This window comes from Anopheles ziemanni, chromosome 2, assembly GCF_943734765.1.
Source record: "Anopheles ziemanni chromosome 2, idAnoZiCoDA_A2_x.2, whole genome shotgun sequence".
Taxonomy (NCBI): domain Eukaryota; kingdom Metazoa; phylum Arthropoda; class Insecta; order Diptera; family Culicidae; genus Anopheles; species Anopheles ziemanni.
Genome location: NC_080705.1, coordinates 37243952 through 37265753, shown reverse-complemented (window position 1 = coordinate 37265753; position 21802 = coordinate 37243952). Strand labels below are relative to the sequence as shown.

The 21802-nt window shown below is 47.6% G+C and overlaps 1 protein-coding gene across 1 annotated transcript in view; it reads right to left on the bottom strand.

The window, feature by feature from the left end:
* Positions 1-21802, bottom strand: part of LOC131281169 (uncharacterized) — a 115796-nt gene that overhangs the window by 3313 nt on the left and 90681 nt on the right. The gene's annotated exons all lie outside the window — the stretch shown is intronic.

The window sequence follows — 21802 nt, the reverse complement described above, 5'->3', positions numbered from 1 at the left end:
TACTGCAGATTAGTATTATTATGTATATTAGAACCATTATTCCCTTTTTGCCATGTATTTTTTCGTTTAAAGGCTGATGTGCTGCATTCACAATCTGCGTTAAAACTTTTTCTCTTTTTCATACTGAAAGCCTTCCGAAGGAGCAACACCGTTCGATGGCTTTATTCCCCCTTAGAGTAACTTTATAAGATCAATTTCAAATCACAAAATTGTGTTCATTTTAGTGATTTCGATCGGATCTGATAGCAAGTTACCTGGATTGGAAAGACAAAAAAAAGATCTTGTCGAAGCTATCTTGAAATATGCTTTAAAAATGTCGAAGCAAGAGGTGCAAGGTCCAAGCGGGTTAATAAAGTTATTTTATACAAAGTTCGTAAGTTTGTTATGATGTCGATTGAAAATAAGCTTGATCCGATGCACCTGATAGCCCGAGATCTTGTGTGTCGTGGCTATAGGAGACGATTGTCTGCAGTTCCATCGAATTATTGCTCAAAGATGACGAAATTTTCAAAATAATTATACGAAGAATATGTTGGCCTTTTTAACGTAAGTGCATATGCTTTCTTCACCGGCACAAAACATATACGAGAACAGAAACACCGACACGCAAATGCTTGTGGATTTGGTACAGAAGGGAGACGATTTAAAATAAATACAATTTGCGAACCTGCAGATGCGAGGCCACAGCACACATGCCGAGAACTTCCTCTTCACCGCTTGATTTCCCTTACCCGTCGTCGTCCGTCGATCGTCATCGTCGTTAACGATCAGACACATTCGCATGCATCCCAAGTCCGTGCGGATCCTAGTGCCGAAAGCCGACAAGCGAGGCCGGCTGCAATCCGCACACCACTTGCAGCGACACACCAGAAACGCAATCGTATCGTAATCCCCGGCCACAAAATGCACTGGGACGGAGAAACATGACCAGACCCAACGCAAAACGACGAAAGGCAGTCGACGTCGTCGTCGTCGATGGTGCATCGCATGGTGGTTTTTACGGTCCGCGCCTAACCCCCCCCTCCCGTTTTGCCGCCGGATAGGCTTCGGGGCGATGGAAGCACACACAAACACAACACCCTTGCTGCGTTTGCCTTTGCGCGCACTGCACTCCGCCGGTGCACTTTGCAGTCGATATGCAAATAGCTTCGCCTTCATCTCTTTTTCTTACCTCCGCCACCGGGGAATGCGTGCACTACCCGTGGTTGGAAGTTGGCCACGGAACGCACCGATCCGCCGGACTGATCTCAGCAGACAGAAACATACAGAGATAGACAGACGGCTCGACCGGCGGAGAGGGGAGATCGGGCGGTTATGGCTGCGTTTGCGTTTGCAGCTACATAAATACGGAACCCTCATATGCTCCCACAAGTCGAGGTCGGCATCCACTTTCATCTCCCTCTCTCCCCTGGTCGTAGATCTTTCGACTTAGCTCACCATCAATTCAGAGTTACAGGAATGGCTGCTGCGGGAACAGGCCGGGAATCCCGTTTTCACTTGTAGAATGTCGGGTAAAATATCAGTCGGAAAGTTAAAAAAAACACAGTTACGGCCAGAATAATCAATATTTTTTAAATTGCTGTTCAATATTATATTCATCAGGGAGATACTGTAGAGCTCACAATGTGTGTACTCTTAAATTCTTAATGATTCGTACGATAAGATTCATTTCTTTTGCTAACTTTGCATCTATTTAAAGTTCAGCACGCATCAGACATCAAATATCACATGATCAAAGATCGCAGGAATCTACAGCCTGAGCAAAGTTGTGTTGATAAATTAGATAATGTATAAATATTCTATGTATGTTGTTTGTGGCTTTTCAAACGTAAATTGTAAACAAGTTTGAAACATTTTACAGGAGTAAGAAATTCTTCTCAAACACCAATTTTTACACATTTCAATTTGCCAACGTCAATTGACAAATTCATGATGACTTAACAATCATCTCCCAGTGCATAAAATTGCGCGCCAACGAATGAAACAGTACAAATCCTGAAGCAACGCTCTCAAGCATGCCGGTCTTCTATTCGCATGCTTCACGACCACTCCCCTGTCCTATCCATGCTCGAAAAACCTATGCTGCGCAGCATTGGTGCAACCGTGGGTTGCAGTCGCGCTGCGAATGCTCGGGTGCACAGATCGCAGACAGGCGATATAATAAAATGTTTATATTTAGAATATCTGTTACGACTAATCGTGTCGCGCAGTCTCGCACACATAAACAAACACACACACATAAACACCCAACAACGGCGGCGGCGGCACGGCACTGCACTTGCACGCTATATGCAACGGGCGTCTCCATTGGTGGCAGCAGCAGCAGCACCATGTGCGGTTTATGCGCCGACTTTTCTTTCTGCCCCTCGGTTGTCGGTTTATGCTTGCACGCTAAAGACATCGTCATCGAGATGCGAAACCTTGCCATTCGGAACGACCGGTACCGGTGTGGGGAGTGTTCGGCGAGCGGCTGGCGGTCATTATAAGGCCATGACCGTTCGTCATTCGGTCATTTCGAGCATTCGCTGCACGCCGGGGCTTGCTTGCGGAGAGATTCGTCCGTGGAGTGCACATCACGATAAGGGAGAATCATTTAAATCCCAAATCTGATTTTAATTGCAAGTGAAGGTCAGCAGCTAGGGCCGATAATTGCATTACCACCAGCAATCGCTGATGGACGACTAACTGGGCATTCTTGACCCATTAAAATAAATAAAACGAATAGTCGTTAGCAAATAATTGAACCATACACATATTCTTACTACAGCAATCAATTTTTAACATCTTTTTGTTTGAAATAAATTCTATTCTAATGTTTTCTGCAAGAGCTGTCAGCTCTGATGAAAATTGGATACAGATAGGCATCGCTTTGAATTGTTGGGCGCGCTGGATTGTTGAGCTTTGTACAAATCAAGTGGTTTATCCAAAAAGGTTCAACATTTAAATTTCTTACGTTAAAGATACTTTAGATAATAGATAGTTTTTATATGATATCCCTTTGAAAACAACGCTGGTGGATGACAATTTCATTGCTTCTTGCAACAAAAAAGTTCTACATTTAGACAAATAAAAATAGTCAACAACTTAAAAAACGTCGCTGACTAATGAAAAAAAAATCCATTAACTGTGATTTTGTAGCCTCGATCGGCTCATTGGTGAGCATGTTTGAACAAAACAACTATGCTATAAAATGAGCATTCAAATGGCAGTTGCAGTTGACATCATGCGACAGGATTGCACGGCGTGCATCTTCACTTTCGTCACCTGTGTCCAGGTGAAGTCGTTCGTTCCGTTGGCGCGATTAATGAGTGGACAAAGGTAGACGACTGAGTAGTCTCGATTGCGAGAAGCTTCGAGAGCAGCTGAGCGCGGTTGCATTGGACACATGTTCTCCAAGATCAGCCCCTCGCACGGTGGGCACCGCGAAAAGAGCGGCTAAAAACCTGATTTAATGCTAATTTTGCACCAAGTGTGAATGGATTCGGTTTCATTCATTTGCGGGAGTTTTGTTTTTGTTGCTCGCGCACCCGTCATATATTATTTAACCTTAATATGTTCGCGTCCATAAAAACATGAGCTGAAGGATAAATTTCACGGTGAACAAAAACTCGTACCCTCACAGGGGTACGGTGTCGCGCGTGCTACTTACGGATGAATAATGAATGACGATCCGCACAACAGCCCGACTATCCAGAGTTGGTTGCCGTTTTTTTTCTTTTTTTACTTTAAACGGTACGTTAAGCGTTTTCCCACCATCCACTTTCGAGCTCGCCTGGTTTCGAAAGGGTTTCTTTTATTAATTTTTTGTTGTTGTTTCGTTGTGTGTAGACAGTACAAAAACACACTCCACAGCGTTAGCGCACCTAATGGCACTAACGACACGTTTGTCGATGAAAGGTGTCGACACCTGTATCATTAGCCAGGACGAAGCGGCCGGCTTGCGGTTGAATAAGTGATGTTTGTATTTTTTCGCTTCGCAAATGCATTGCTCCGATGCGCGCAGTAAAAACGCCACATAATTGCCGGGACTTTGATTTAAAAAAAAACATAACCCACCGGTGACCAATGTAAATAGTTAAAGCTGAGTTTTTAATCATGAAACATGGAAAAATGAACACCAATCGAATGAATGAGCAAACGGAAAAATAATATAACTGAGATGGTTAGTCCTAAAACCATTATTTGACATGGAGTGATGTAACGTGATCTTTTTTTGTACACTAACGAAATCAAAACTTTCCTCATCCCACAATTTTCTGATCGAATTTCAAAGCTATTACTTTATTAGCAACTGCTGTTTTTAAAGCGGAACCCCTTTTTTCCTTTTTTCCGAAGAAAACCAACTGGTCGCAACAACACCATCGCCGTTGTTAGCTCCGAACAGTCAAACACTACTCTGTTACACCCTTCGATGATATTTTTACTGCTTGATTTTCCCATGCACACCAAAACACACAACCGAAACACATCTGCGATACACTTTTCCGACCACTGCGCCCCGGTTCATATGTCGTTTTATCAACGTTCGACGCGCATAAAATATCAATAATGATGTAAATGAAATTCATGAGATTCTAAACGGAACGAGCTTGAAAACACCGTCGGAAAGATATCACCCCTTAAAATAAAAAGTCACTCTCGCCGGTGGGGGTGGTGGTGGGGATGTCCTGGTGCTGGTATAGGGCTTTGTTCTGGGTCGGTTCCGCGCCGTTTTTACTCCACTTAATTCATATACATATTTATGGCGCGGGCGCCATCGGGAAACCTTCTAACAAGAGCTCTTTGGCCACGCTTGGCCATAGAAAGGGAAATCGTTATGCATCCCTCCCAAAAGCAGCGGAAAGAGTGGGCATGGAAGAGACCCGGGTATATCCAGCAGATCTAAAACCAGGAAAATCCAATTCTCACCCACTAAGACTCGGTGGCGCAAGAAACGCCCAGCAGAAGGGGGAAAAAAGGAAAGCAAACAGAACCCACACGCAAAAGACGGCGTCGTGGAGAGCACAGCAAAACAATAAAAAGCCGGAGGTGCTACCCCTTACTTGAAACACTTTCTCATCAGATGCTACTTTAATAAATAATGTAACTGAATAGTAATCACGCGGGTTATCTGCTTGCATCCACGGTCCGTAGGGGCAGCCGGGATTGAGTTGATGACTGGGAAACGATCGCGATCATTAGCACCACCAGCTCAACCCCCAGCCTTCCCAGTTCCGGAGGTTCGTTCGGGTACCATAATCGTGCACTTTTCTTCCTTCCCGTCCCTTGGAACCATCATTCTGGCCGGGTTTGACGTTAAGATCGCGATCGTAGATTCAGATTTATACGCAGAATACACACCCCGCCAAGGAACGGGTGAGCTCGCGCGGGCTTACTCCACCACCACCACCACAAGCAACAACCCAGACGGTCTTCGGCCCAGGTGGATGGATGGGCTCGCGCGCTCAGGTGAAAAACCTCTTGTCCTTCACCGAACAGCCGTGGCAAAAGGCATATTTAATCAGCTCACGCAGTTTAACGTTTAACGCCGGCGAAAGGGACAGACACTTAGTGGAGCAAATAAAGAAGAGGGAAACGAGTGAAAGAGAGGGAGAAATACAGTGTGTGTGTGTGTGTATGTGTGCCTGTTGGTCCGAACATACAGCTGAAAGGTAGACAGAACCAAACACCGCACCGAAACGGGCGAATCGTATCTGATCTCCGGCTTATCCAAAGCATAGTTCACACTCGGTCCTAACAGCTTCTTGGCGGGAATTGATTTTTTCTCTTCAGCAGCTGTTAATAGTAGTGGATTTATTTACCAAAGACTTTTTTGCGATCCTGCGTTCCATGTTCCACTGTGCCCGGTGTTCCATGAAAAATAGCCTGGTAATCTGTTATTCTGACATTTTCCATTACATATGCAAATGTCTATTTATTAATTATTTCGGTTCAAATGTGAATTAGGAACGAAAAATGTTCCTAACAGTTGTCGTTTTTGTTTACTTATTATTTAAAAAATATTGCTGAAACTCATCAGCTGGAAGCATTGATTTTTTAGTTTCACGTTCGAACCTGAATCATGATCATTTTGCTTTTGCAGTCTCATATATAAATACACATACACTTTACAACATTTTCTGTAGTACAAATAACATTGAATCAATCATCAATATTTATTTAAAGAACATAAAGGTCTAGAAAGTCATCAATTATTCCGCAATATACATTTATTGGAGCCAACTAACGCTTATTACTCTTTCCCATGCTAAACAGAGTCTTCGAAGAATTTGATTACCTCGTTTCTGGAGATGGTTAGCAATAGCATGTTAACAAGAAGATAAAATTATAACAAAGTTATGCTTGTTGCTCATCCTAGAAGACGAGAAATTAATCGAAACTCCGAAACCGACAATTCTAAATAACCATTTTTGATAGTTCAAGATTATAAGCCATTGGCTTTGTGTTGAGATAATATATCAAGGAAGAAGATTTTAGTTCAATTTTCTTATTTAACTGGACACTACGTCATAATTTGAAGCTCCATAGATGCTCTGTATTCAAAACACAAACAAAACAAATTTATACACGCGGTTTTATGCCTCCGCCGTACTCGTAAAAATTGGCGCCATCAGCTTGAAAAAGAAAACACCATCACGTGACACAAACTGCTCGCAGAAAGAAACCCAAAACAACATTGAACTTGATGTTTAGTGGCAGAACCCCCACACAACGCCAAAATCAGATACGATGCCCCTTTCGCCGCAAAGCAAACAATCGTTAGATTGTAAATAGAACAAGGGAGAAATAGTGGATAAAAACATCCCTCCCCATCATGCGTACCGAAAAAATGCGCCAAACCCTGCCGTGTTGTGAATGAACCCGCGCGCCGGGTTTGGTGCGTTTACGCACCTTTTACACGCGGGGCCACACAGGCATCTCTGTATAGGTGTGTCTTGGAGGCGCGCGTGGTTTTTTAAACAAGACCTTTTACACACTCCAGCTGTAGCCGCCACGATGATGATCGTTGCGTAGCCCATGAAAAGAGCCGGAATGGCGATCGTGAACTTGATGACTTTGCTATGTTGCGTAGATCTCTCCCCCCACTGGGCCCCCACATCCACTCCCTCCTCTTCGCGGGAGATGTTTAGAAAGACGCACGAACGCGAGAAATGGCGAAAACCCGAAAAATCCCCGCCCCAAAGCCATCCGTATTTACAATTTACGCAAATCCAACACCGACGAATTCCGCGCGCAGGAAGTTACGCACTTGGTGTACGCACAACGGCAAAGCTCCAGGGTGGTGTTATACATAGTCTTTTCTCGGTGGGACGTTACCTAATGCTGGAAGGAGGGACCGCGCGGGAGGTTTGTTTTTGGGAGATGTTCTTTCTTTCTCCTTACGCAACACGAGAAAAAGCGTGTGCGTGTGTTGATGCGTTGAAAAGGAAACGAAAAGGGACCACGAAAAATGAAAACCCACAAGCGAAAGAGACGATGATCACGATGATCATGATCGTTCGCGATGATGCTGAGGATGAGGATCAACCCGGAGGGATGGCAGGTATTTTGATGGTTTTGTTTTGATCTCACTTTTACGCGCTTTTGGCGATCGGGCTACGCACCCGTGAGTACGCACCCGAAAAGGTGCGTTTGTTGTTCGTCCGGATGTACTCCTCGCGTTTTTTTTTTGGTTCTTTCTCCCTCCGTTTTTGGCGCCTTCAGGCCTTCACACAGGTGCGTGCGAACTTGAGCGTAGAGAAAAAGAAAAAAAAACAGCACTCCTTGGGACAAAAGAAATGCGAACGAGTGAATGAGGTCAAAAACTGGGCGGTTGTTGGGGCGGGGTGGTTTTTAAAATTTAAATACTTTCCTCGCCAAGCGGCTATAGGAAGATCGCGTCGATCTTCCACCCTGGTTATGCACCGATGAGCGTGAGGCTCCGAGACAACGGATCGGTCAAAATGTGATGGACTGTGGGAGAGATTTTTCTTTCCGGTCCAAGGGTGTGTGTAGTATGTTTTCTTTTCTCGTGCGATTCTTATTCTACTTTTTCCTCCCTTTCTTTTTGCCGGATGAGAGTTTGGGGGCAGGGGATTTGTGCACACTTCCCAACGGCGTGGGTACAACTCCTCTTACAATCCCACCACAGGAAGTTATTTAGCAAATTGATCCCTCGTCCCAACCATTCTCTACCGCGTCCCCTCGAGATGTCCCCCATTCACCCGGGTATGACATTGCATCCCGCGGGTTCCTCGCTTAACGCTCCACAACCGGTCGGCAAAATTCGCAAATCTCTACTTCCGCAACACCTGCTTCTTTGGACGGGGGCAGGGGCCTTTTTTACACCGTGGCCAGATTTTGGCAAAAATTCGTTCCAGCTCCAAGCGAGGGAGAGAGAGAGAGAGAGACGCAGGGAATGGCTTCCTGGAGCCGCCAAAGCGTAATGTTCGTTCCGCGGACTTGGCGGCGTTCCGTGAAGACGTGGAGCGTAAAATCAGATACAACTGCTACACTCTACAAGATGCCTACAAAAATACATACCGAAAAACCCGGTCCGTCACGAGGAACGCAGGAGGAGGGGCGGGGGGAAAAAAGCAGAGCAAAACCAAAAACACACAACAGCGCCAGCCAGCTGGAATTTTGGCCAAATTGTGGGAAGCCGAAATTTGCCGGCCCCAATAAAGCCAAAAACAAGTCGAGGCGGACCGCTGCGCGTTTCTTCAGGAAGCGGGACGGGGGTTCGTTGCTTGGCGAATTTCACGTCCGTAAACGAAATAGAGAGCTTGCGAATTTTCGTTTTCCCTTCCCCGGCGCGGTGGTTGTTGTTGTTGTGGTTGTTGGTGTTGTTTTTCCTTCGTTGGGCGCGTGATTCTGTTCCCATTCGCCCATTCTGCACCACACCAACCACCGAGCGCGCGCGCACGTTGGGAACGGTTTTTCTAGCCTAGGCCAAACCGTGTGGAGTCGCTTCCCTTCTGCTGGCAAAACCTTCAAAAGCCGTGTATAGATTTTCTTTGCCTTCTTTTGACGCTTTCATGATTGGCAAGGCTAGGCTGTTGACCTCTGGACGAATGGGGAGTTTCTAAGACGCACATTCGACGCTGGCCGGGCGACTGGTGTGTTGCGAAGAAACTCTACCACACCAAAATGGCGGCGTATCGCCGATCGGCAGCGGATCGGATCGCAACTGACTTTTACCTTTCAACGTCGTATAAAATAGTGGTGCCATAAATACTACGAGCGAGCCGTTGTTTTTTTTATTTTACGGGACGTTGGTTGTAAATACTTTCCGCTTTGATTGTCGCTTTGCAGGCGTACAAATCCTTCTGGTGGCTACTTTCACGGCAGGAAGTTTAATGTGTCCCCGGGTCCGGGTTGCAGCGAAAGGTGCTCCCGATTTCGCTTCTCATCTGATTTCAATATCAAAATATTGCCAAAAAGGCCCGGAGAGTTTTGCCACCTCCTTTGTGTAGGTAAGTGGTTGTGACTGGAATCTTGGTATCATCTACCCTATATACAAAAAGGGAGATACGTTAGACTGCAGTAACTAGATACCCCTGTACGGCCTACATAATATTCTACCCCGTTCTTCAAGAACGACTTGACCCATACGCTGAAGAGATAGTAGTAAGATCGTCACCATACGGCAAGTCCTGGAGAAGGTGGAAGAGTATTCACAAAACACTTTCCATTTCTTCATTAACTTTAAAGCCGCATATGATAGCATAGCCAGGGTAAAACTGTATCATGCCATGAGCTCATTTGGAAGACCAACGGCACTTGTCAGGTGAAGCTGAATAGAAAATTCTCTCCTACCACCAAGGGACTGCGCCAAGGGACTGCGCCAAGGGGATGTGCTTGCCTGCATACTCTTCAACCTAGCGCTAGAGAGGGCCATCTGAGACTCGGATATGGACCAAATTCAGGGACTATCTTCTATAAGTCAATCCAGATCCTGGCATACGCTGATGATATTTATATTATTAGTAGCAGACTCTCCTTTGGTAGCAGAAGCATACCAAAGGATCGAGCAAGCGTCGAATAACCTCATACTACAGATTAACGAGGGAAAAACCCAAGATGACCATCAGCTCCGCTGCCAATGGTTGTCGAAAGCCTAGCGTCAAAGGTTAGCACCGACAACAACATGGAAGATTCAATTCGGGCTAGGGTGCTGGCAGCCAACCGGTCATATTACAGTCTGAGGAAACTCTTCCACTCTCGATACCTGTCAAGACAGTCGAAGCTGGGACTATACCGGACATAAATAGGTCCAGTACTCACATACGCTTCCGAGACATGGACTCTGCCCAAATCTGACGAAACCTTCTTAGCCGTGTTCGAGAGGAAGATGCTCGGAAGGATTTTTGGTCCCGTATATGAGAAAGCACAATGAAGGAGCTGATATAATGACGAGCTCTACGAACTGTACGGAGACCTCACTGTCGTACAGCGAATTAGACTCGCCAGCTAAGTAAGTGGTTTGTACGTTTGCATCATTGGCGAGCCCGGATCGATATGTGGCGGCACACACAGCTGTAACGCCGCAGAATAGGTCATCGTACCGTGTCCTTGTGCTCAATTACCCCATACACACACACGTACATGAACCTATAACGTCTCGACGGCATATCTCAGACTCCCGGCTCTCGTTTGGGTCACACGATTACAGGGCGTCCCACCCTGGGAAACGCTGGAAAATTCAGGCATAAGCATCAAAGGTTTAATCGCTTTCGTCTAGCCGCAGTTCGTCACCCGAGGGGAGCGCTTTTGTTTAGTCGACAAGGTATGGGGGAGCAGCAGCTGGTTGTTGCAGTGGCGAATAAAAACGACCAGCCTTCGCCTGCTAAGTGCTGAGCGCCATGTTGCAGCAGGGGATACCAAGGCGCGCCTGTGTCGCACGACGAACCTCATACTCCCCATGGTCTGGAACTGGAGCAATGCATCCTGCTGGGGGTGCGTCGTCCCATCGACGGTGAGATCCTACGCAGACAGACGTACGCTATCACACCCTTCTTTCGTCTGAGCGGGAGATGCGCCAGCCCGTGTTTTTGGAGGCAGAATTCACATCCGAATCCTGGTAAATAACCGGGTTGGCCACACCAACCTGCCATCTACGAATGGGCCCCACCTGTCCAAGTGTTGGTGTGCTGCTGTAGGAAAATTTAAATTGACCCAAATTAATCATCCACCCCACAACGATGACAAATACTACCACCAAGTGCCACCCGTATCCTCGAGTCAGTCTGCCGCATTTCAAAGCGGGAAGCAACCGTTTTCAACGAGCTTTTTAAAATACCCACACCTACACACGGGCGAAACCCCTTACGAAATGGAGCAAACGCCAAGAGGATACGAATGAGAGAGTGGAAAAATGGGCGTTGTCCCAGGGTTCGCGCGCCAACTCCGTCTTGTTAATTCCCGCCGGAAGTGTTCGCAGGAAGGAAAAAAAGTGTGTGTGTTGCAAAAAATAAAGATGGCCGCCCTTCCGGTTCCTGGTTTGAACTCATGCATGGTCCAATATCCGCATCGATGTTGTTGTAGATCCTTTCCTCTGGAGCGAAACATATGAAGCGGCGGCTAGGATTTTCCCGCATGTACAGCTGGTCGGCTGGAAGAACAAGAAGAAAAAAAGCAAACCGGGAGCGCCAGGGAAAACAAATGAAAATGCCACCCGAACCCCACAACCCGCGCTCTCCTTCCTTTCCCCTGTCTCCGTGTACGGGTTACACCGGACCCGTCCGACGTTGGCGACGCCGCATTGGAAAACCACCAGCTGTTTCGAGAAGCACAGCAGGGGGTGGAAAATATGCGGGGTGGTAGTGGCGCTAGTAGCGAGACTTGGAAAAGCCGCCAAAATCCCTACCCCAGGCCATGGCCAGACGGAACCGACGGAGGCCATCGCCCAGGCGCATTACACCGTCGTCATTGTCGTCAGCGCAGCGATCATCGTTCGTTGCCATCATCATCGACGGGTCGCACGAAACGTCACATGCCAGGCAAGTTGGGAGGGGAGTGTACTGGGGACGCCGGGACGCAGGTTTATGCGGCAAAAGGAGCGAGTGTAGGGTGGACGAAACCCACTCCAGGACTTCGGGTGGAATAAATGTATATACGAACCCGAGGGTGGTTTTTCGAAAAGGCGGACGTGACCTGGCGGCGTCGTGGTTTGTGGCGCATGCGCCTGTGGTGCGGAAAACTGGGAAAGCTCTGAAGGAGGATGAGGATGATGTTCTCGCTGACGTCAAGCCACCCGGGGAAGCGCTTCCACGAGAGTTTCCCAAAGCGTTCCTTTTTTGTTTGTCGGACCGTATCCTGCACAACAGCGTACGACGGAAGTCCCGGAGTTTCCCGCCTCTTGGTCCCCGTTCCAGCATCCAGCCGGGTACGTACGCAATCCTCTGCGTGCGCAGTCCCCCCTCCCTTGTGTCGTTCCTCCCAGGCGAGTTTTCCATAGCTTTTCCTCTCAAAAGTCAACGATGCCGTCATGGATGGTGCAGAAAAATAAACACTACGGTCAACGGCAGGGTCTATTTTTCCCGCACAAACCCTCCCTCCTCAACCCACACTCCCCAACAGTGGCCGGCGGAAAGCGGGCAGGCTCCAGTAGTAGCCGACGTTCCGAAAATGCGCGCGTTTCGGCGCGCTTTTCTACCAGAGCAACATGACGTGCTGCAGTCTACCCCGATCGACCGACCAGCACAATTTTCCCTCCCTGTCATTCGCATTTTTCCCTATCCCTCTCACATACACACACACATTAGGAGCATAAAAACCCGGTATTTTCCGACACCGGGTTGCGGCACTGGTGCCACGAAGGCTCGCTTAACGTAATCATCTGTTCGGGAGTTTTCCCTCGCGCTGTGTGCCTGCTGTGTGTGGCTTGTACACTTGTGTGTGTGTGCGTGCCGTGGTTATGTACTGCAAGGCTCAAGCTGAGCTACATAAGGATCGTCCTCTACCTCTCCTGCACTGGTGTGGGCCGGATTTTCCATCCGAAACGCTGCCACAGCCCGCCTGATTTTCTCGATCGATACTGGTACACGCCCGATGATTTCCATTCGAGTGTTGGTGGAAACGCTTGAGCTCGCCGCTGCGGACGCATTTTCTCGCTACCATATCATATGTGCCTACTGCTGATTGCCGGACGATTTTCCCTGTTTTCCCGCACTTTTCGAGCGGGATGAATTTCCATCCAGTGATGGACACACTTTTGATGATGATAGGAAAGATTTTATTTGTTTCATTTGGGGTTTCGGAAATCAACGTTCAGTACATCTTTCGAATTATTATTCCTTTTGAATTAAAAATACAACCGCAGAACAATCAAACCCATGGATCTGTATTTTTTTCGCTTCAATAAGTCAGCTGGGCAAACAAACGGAACACATGGTACACAGAAAATCTAAACGGGACGATTCTTCTGTCGTTCGTGTGTTTGATTCTATATTTTTGCATCTTTTTCCTTTGCAAGCAGCTGCTCCAACTACATTAAACCAGCTGTTTGGAGTATTGTTTTAAAATTGCAACTAGTTTCATCAACTTTCTATTACCTAGAGAAATAAAATTTTATCATATTCCTATGCTATTAACGAACAAGAAAATAAATGAAGACAACTCTACCAGGTTTCCAGAACGTCGACTCCTCCTCGTGCTGTTTTTCTCCTTCATATTATTATCTTCAGTTGCTTTTCGCATTTTAACTCCTTTTTCCCGAGTTTTCTATCACATCTGTACGACAAGTACCGTCGTTACACGGAAGTGGACAAATTTATAGAACCTTTCAGTTGCCTCACGCGGGAAGAAAACTCTTCCGTACTCAAAAAGAGCGCTTCCAACGGGTACGGGAAAACCCTCTAATGAAGGAAAATTAAAAAAGAAAAATGCTCCACGTTGCTGACCATTATCATCCAGATGGAAAGCCATCGGCTCTTTTCTTTATCGCAAGCACACAGTTGGGCACCAAATGCACCGTACCTTCTTATCCTTATGGACGGAGGGAGGGAGAGCGCAATCATTCATGATTTCGGAACCCAGTGAACCACGAATTTAGCCACTCGTGGCTCGCAGAGTACGCGATGTTCAGCAGACCGTTGGGCGCACGGCTGGATAGGTCTTCCACTATCGGGAAGGCTCGGAAGCGAACCCACTAGAAACCCTCCCACAGAGGCAGTTCGAGGCGATTCCAACCGAAATTAGCCACCAAGAGTAGTTCCGGAAGCCGAGTGCCGCCGCGTTGTTGGTTAGGCATTCAGTTATTCCTTTTGCTCTCCCTCTCTCTGTCTCATGCTACTCCAGAACGCTTACCTTTCGATTCTGCTGTTTTAATTAACAACTACGTGGCGGAACTTTATTGACGTCGGGCGGAAAGGGCTGGGGTCGCAGGCCGAGGACCCGAAATGTACCGAATGGCATGAACATGCACCTTCTCCTGTGCTTCAAAAACTTCACGTCTCGCCTTCCCGTGGAACATCTTCATTTTTTTTTCACCGCCCCTCCCCTCAGGAGATCATTTTTATCGGACCCATGCGCGCTTGAATGACCGGCGGGACTCGGGCGTCCGACCCAGCCCCATAAGGTGGAGAGACCCCCGCGGCCCACAGGTGAGCGGGAGGAAAATGTGAAAATGAATTTTATTTTTGTTTTATCTTTAATTAAACTAATTGGTGGTTCGGAATGAGTTTACCGATTTTGACCAGAATTCTCGGCAGACCGTAACCGTAGTAAATTGCTGCAAAAAACAAGGTCCCTCTCGGAGGGGAAAACCACTCCGTCCCTCTCCTTCCGTTACAGGCAATTTGTGAATGGAAGCAATTGGAAGGTTTATGTTTTGGATTTTTACTGTAGCACAAGAATTATATTGGAAAAGGTGGTCAAGCAGAAGCAGTAACCAAGTTTTTTGCTCTTGACATATGGCGCAAAGTACGTCATCTTTCGAGCTTATTTTTTTAACGTTAAGAAAAAAGAAAGTTACCTTTTGTATAGTCTTTTAAACCCCATTGCGCTGTAAGTGTGTTGTTGCACAAACCACAAGCTAAAAGCAACAAAATAAGCGTCTGCGAGCTCGTTCAAAGCGAAAATACAATTTTTACAACTCCACCAAACGGATGGTCCCTGTTTCGAGGAGCTTCCGAAGCGCCAAACATTCCCGGCAGGTTGAAAAAGCGGCATGTGTGCTCATCACATCACCCATTTCTGCGCGAGGGGGTAATCATCAAGAAAAGGGCACACACGTGCGGTGGGAGCAACGCACACACGCTGCTGACCACCACCGCGCAAAGAGGGTGGGGGGGGGGGGGGGGGGGGGAGAAAATTCGCCAAAAACAGATGATGGTTTTCGGTTGCTCTTTTCTTTCACTTCGTTCCGAACGCTTTGCGAATTGTGGCGCTGCGAGAGAAGCGAAACCCGCGGGAACAGTGCACGCTCGGGAGATAACGCAAGAGCAGACCCCAACCAAAAACCTGCCGGCAGTGGTGGCCTTTGGCGCGGGGTGTTGGTAGGGCGGAAAGTGGTTGAAGAAATTGCGCAGTATTATTTCCACCGGGTTTTTTTTTCTGCTTCTCCCGTATGTTGTGTTTGGCCCTTCCTTTCAGCTGCTGGCTGGATGTATGATGTTGCGTGCAGACCTCAAAAATCTCAACACAACTTGGGGCACACATATTCGCACACAAGGAGGGTCATAATCACGGACACATACAGCCATGCTGTGGGAGAGAAGGCGCACAACACAACAAGCAGGAACAGCAAGGTTTTTTTTCGTTACGAAGAAGCAAAAAAAAAAATACGCCTCGCCACAGCATAACCGAAACCGCCAACTCCAAAATTATCTCCAAACAACACAACAAACGGTGCTGCGGAAAGAATGCGGTCGAAGAAAAAACGAGATCTCAAAGGAAATAAGACGTACGGCGGGGGGAAAGGACCGCGGGATGGATCGGAAGAAAAGGAAACAGAGAAAAAAGATCAAACATCTACCTAACTCCTTCTCCCCCCCCCCTCCCCTGTCCTTCCTTCATGCCCTTCCAACGGTTCGCGAAAAAGCCCGGCATCGTCGATTCACGTGTTTTTCCGCGAGTGAGTAGGACACGAAAAATACGCTAACATCTCTCTCCCTCTCTCTCTCTGTCTCTCTCCATCCACAAGAGTGGAGTCACAAAATCGGCATCGTGCGTGGCGGCGCCGAACTTCATGGTGGTTTGCAAAAAAGTTAATTTTCGCGCTCCAACCGACAAAAAAAGAAAAAAAAAGATCTACATCATGTCGAGCGCGGGATCTCATGGATACCATCAGCACACACACACACTCAGGCGCGCCAGCGGCCAAAAGCCCGCGAACCGTTGGGTGCAACATAACGGGGGAGGGGATATGCCGGGGTGAGGGATGCAAAGTTGAAAGCATAAACCTCGAAAACAAAAAAAAATCTTCAGTACTCGAAACCCAAATACTCCCCTCCCCCCCACACACACACACACACACACACACACACACACACACACACACCCTTTACCCCTCGACGTCCCTGAGCGACTTCTAAGTTTGGAGATTTTGCGAAAATTCGCAGCTCCACGGAGATCGCGCTTGCTCGCTTGGGGAGTTGGTGGCCAGAGGGGAGGGATCTTGGGGCTGATTGGGGATCGTACGCGCACACATACACGCAGACACACCATCGTCGAAGGGTGCCACGGTCCGTTTCGGGTTCGGAAGATTTACTACGCGCACTTTTTGACTCAGCGCTCAGCGTGGCATTCGATTTTTGCAGGCCGTTGGCCGAGGGCAACACTCGGCCCGGACTGATGGAAATCTGCCTCGAGAAGTTGGATTGGCGAGCACTAGATCAACGCTTGCACTTGCTTTGGACCCATGACGACTCGAGGTTTGAATTCAAGTTCAGATTGGTTGGAATGGTTGCCGTTTTATGTTGAATTCTTTTACAAGGTCCTTATTATAATTTTATTTAATTGACAGTTGAAATCTATATATCTCCCAGTAACGGGTGAACTATTATAAATCAAACTTTGCAAACTTTGCTTTTTTAAATATTTGTTTTATTTATTACGATTTTCTATCGTCATATACTGGCTTGTTTATTTTCAGTAATGACAACTATAGTCCCAACTCACAAGTATAAACAGTCACAGCAGCATGCCTATTCACAGAGCGTGAAAGTTTCGACCAAATCGTTTTTTTTTCAATAACATGAAAAATAATCTTGGTTATTTGTCGGTAATAATAAAAAATTTGTTTAGTTTTGGTATTTATGACATATGAATGGTTTGACTTGCTAATGTAGCGTCATGTTTGAGTTTGGTCATGTTATTTGCTTTCCGAATTGTTTTACACCGAATCGGTTGTTTGAAGTGCATAAGCTGTGTTATATTTGTTAGAGACAGTCCGGAACTGCGAACCCGGACTCGCTTTAACAAGCACCTGTTAAAGATGAGGAACGCGGAAAACAGACAACGGTCTTTTCTGTTACAAAAAATATCGCGTTACTAAAGACCACGGTTGGAAACTATCTAAAATTTGTTAATTTTTACTTGTTGTTTTTAAAAGTATTAATTTTAAGTTCTTCATGCTAACAACTCTTATGAAAAATTACAGTTGTAGTATTATGTGATACGGTGAACAAGAGGTATGGTTCTCTCATCCGATTCCTTTAAACAACTTCCTTGTTAGCAGACTCTTCGCCACGCGTTTCGATGATGCGTCGGCTTCCTGATGCGCGTTATTTTTGCGCGGGAAATTTCTGCGCACCACAACCGGTTTGGGCAGAAGCGCCAAGAACCGCGCAAATTGACGACCTGCGAGTCCGTTTCGCTTCCGGGAAACCCGATGCTGGATGCACACGGTTCTGTACGCTCTGCACAAGGTTCAGCCTTTCATGACCGATGGAGACGTCGACGATGTGTTCATAAAAAAGGTAGTGCACACTGCACATACTAGAAGCGATGGCAGGTCGCGTTAATTTATTACCCTCGTAGCGATCATGTGAACGGTGTCGATCGATCGATCGATCGGTGCCATCGGTAGCGTGTTTGCTCCGCACAATGTATCCAGCCATATCCAGTAGCTATCGCTCAGCTGGCGATCAGGGGGTTTGCTAACCGATTAGAACCGGTTCGGCGAGTACCGGGCGAGAAGTCGAAAAAATGGAGTCGCATTTGCATCGAGAGCCGGGCGGGAGTATTTAAATGACCGCGTAAACAGCACAACGTTTCCCGTTTTTAAACAGGAATATGCGAGAGAATGCACCCCGACCCAACTAAAAGGGTTGAGGAGTACAGTACTCGGCGCACTCGGAGAACGACACATGAAACGCCACCAAAGCGTCACGTCACGTTCGAAGGAGTTCGGGGCGAGCTTGATCCTCCTAATGCACGACAATCTCCGGCCTGATGGTACGGGGATGCACCAACATCAAAACACCTCTGCACCTCCTCTCTCCATTCTGTTTCGTTTGCCTTTCAGTCTGGCGCGAAGGATTGGTTCTCTTCTCTCTTTCTCTCTCTCTCACTGTGTGTACCCGGGGTACTGTTTACCTGTTTTAAAGGGAATAAGTAACCTTGCCCCATGTGTTGCCGGCAATCAAGACGGCAGGCAAGAAGGGCCAACGGCAACAACAACAACAACACCTGCCGCACGCTACGGAAAGCGATGTAAAATAATGGACACCGCGGCTACAAACGGGCACACACGCCATATGGTCGGCAAAGTGTATCGCCGGACGAGTCCAAGCTGATGGAACCACTTTCGATGTACTGTTGCAGACATGCACGGGATTATTTGGGAGTCCGCAAGTATCGGCGCTATGTAGTCGAAACTGTGGTGGTTTACTACCGAGAGCATATTGTCTCATCTCTATGGTGTATACGATCTATTGGACGATGATCATGAAACTGTTATACCCTGAATATTATTAGGATCAATTTATGAGATACCAGAGATCATTTCAACTCCGAGAACCAAGTCCACCAATTTGGGCCCTTTTGACTGTCTATTATTAGAAGTTTTCGTGGTTTCCGATAACTTTTTTGCTTGACGATTACGCTGAAGTTATGGTGTCACGCCCTCAGCTTGCCTCAGCCATGGATTTTGAGACATCCCAAAATAAATGTAGAATACATGCCCGTACCAGACGAGATAGAACTGAGATTTACACCTGTTATATGTTCATCATGGCCAGAGATTCCGCCTAACATCTGAATCTAAATTTGATCTAAGTTGGATTATTTCATGAAAAAGAGGCTTCAATTTGTTACAGAAAAGTTGATAAAGTTGACTATTTTCTATGGAACTACCAACTATTTAAATTATAGTCAGTTGGTTCTAAATCCAACAGTTGCATCCAATGCTTTCGCTTCAGAAGAAAAGTTTTCCGAAAAAGCGGAGATGGTTTCAAAATTTTGGTGGAAGTTCTGAATGTCTACAAGCCCAACGAATACCTCCACGCGAGAGTCCACTTTACTCGAGACGCATCCAGCCAAGATGGAGGCACAAATTCTAGCCCATTCCACCTCCATCGGTCTCTCCCTCAAGTCGGGTTCGGGGTGGTGCAACGCAACGCAGCGAAGAAAAGTCTGACCGGGGGTACAGGGGCGGGCTGTGCTAGGACCGAGCTGGAAAACGAAACGCCAAACCCCGGAACGGAAGAGAATCAAGAAACGAGAACGAGAGTGCCGGAATCGCGGCGTCCAAGAGTTATCTCGGAAGAAGGCAAACCCAGGAGGGAGGGCATTCGCTGGGAGGAGTGTGCGTGGAGTTTGGCTACAGTTTTTTCCCCCACAAACCGCAGCTCCCGCGCGGTCGGTGTGTTGTAGCCGGTCTGCAGGAACAAAAATGTCGTCCCCATCCAGAGAAGATGGCGTGGACAGACGCGTTGCGTACGACGACGATGATGAAGATGGTTGCGGGGCGGCGTTGCGTGCGCGTGTTGGAACATTATGGACAGGAGGCACACAGAATTCCTTTTTCCCCGTTCCCCGGCAGGTACGGGGACAAGTGTCCGGGAAGGTTTACGGCCGACGGGGTGAAGTGAAGGGCAAGGTTAGCGCCGCGTGGTGCGGCGTCTCTCGCTCTTTCCGGTCGTAAAGAACACGCTTGCGTACAATCTTCACTACATCAGTGTGTTCAGTGTGTGTGTGTGTGTGTGGAGTTATGTGCATGGAAATGCGTAAGAAAACGATGGCTAGAAGCAACATCATATGACATTGGCCATCTCTTTCGCTCCCTCGAGCTACTCAAACCTATTCCTATCTCCTCTCGTTTAAGCCGGCCGACGCTTACGCACACTTCTAAATACCCCAATCACCAACATCATCGTCATGATCATCAGCACCACCATCATCATCATCATCAGCATCATCATCATCATCTTCATCGTCATCGTCTCCATATCGAAAAAGTCCCGGGTTTTATTATGTTTATAAATATTTCATTTCTCTCTTTCGCACGACCGTCCGACCGCATCCACGCATCCCACTCTGTCACCGTGCTATGTATTCTCGCACACCACCGCAGCATTTGCCGCAGCGTCGTAACGCACACACATTCACGCACCGTCCCCGATCCGCGCGCGGATCGTTCTCTCACGCACACACACTCGCGGCTCACAAATCGCTCATAACGCCGCTAGGCTCCGTCTCGCTCGCACGCGGCATAAACATTGCTGCCGTTGCGGTCGCACCGGCGTACCCCCGGGTCCCGGCTGATGATGACGATGATGCGAGAGCGATGTTCGCTCGCTTCGTTCGACGGTGCGATGTTTTTGACGGTACTGTACTTTTCTACGCTTCCCGCGCTTTGCGGTTAACTCTTTGGCTCGGAGTTTTATTTTACGTGTCTTCGCCGTGTGCACTTTTTTATCCACCGTTTCCTTTTCCCCCCCAGGTTCTTGTTTTCTCATTTTCTTCACCCTGCGGCCCCCCTCGTTCTCGTTCGATTCCGTGGAACTTTTTCTTGGACTGCGGCTGCGACGTGCCGGAATGAGCGCGGTTTTCGGCGACGGCGGCGCTAGGAACTGCAACAACGCATGTTCCACGCCGTCTGTGCTCGATTTATGAACGAAAATCAACATTAAAATTTGCTATAGAACAAAAAAAAACCAGACCCATTTGCAAAACCACTTTGCATCGAGAGAGAGAGAGAGAGAGACAGATCGACCGGTTCGGATTCGTGAAAAAAGCACATGGTTCCATTGCCACCGACCGTGGGTGAGATGATGCGCCCAAGCACCGAAATCTGCCACGCCCGGAGCGGGAACGATGCGAAAAGGGCCATACGGCGGCCATTGCCGTGGTTTTGCTGCCCCGCGGAATCGAATTACAAACTACATACGCCACCCGGGCCAGCGTGTTCTGGGAACACACGACTAAACAAAACACGACACGCCGTATTTCGATGCCTTTCACTTGGCTTGGAAAGCGTTTGTTTGCGTATGGAAGGCGTGAAGGTGCCGCCGAGCTGGGAGCTTTTGCAGAAACGGGATGAGGTGGCGGCGTCAGTGTGTGTGACTGGTCAACGGGAAGGTTCGCGCGAGGAGTTGGGGATGGAGTTTGGAGCGGCCGGCTCGGCGACGACTTTAAACATTAACATGGATGTCAATCACCTCGGTTTCGACGTCTTTTCCGCGGCTTTGCTCACCTTCGAGCGGGCAGAATTCTTTGGCGCGCAATAACACCACCCCAAACAACCTATCCATGCTCCCTTCTCCCCCTGCAAGTTACCCTCCTCCTCCACGTTGGAGAGCGCCAAATGCATTACGAGGGAACTGCATGAAAGATGATCGGTTTTATTTTACACTTAAACATTCTCGACCATGTT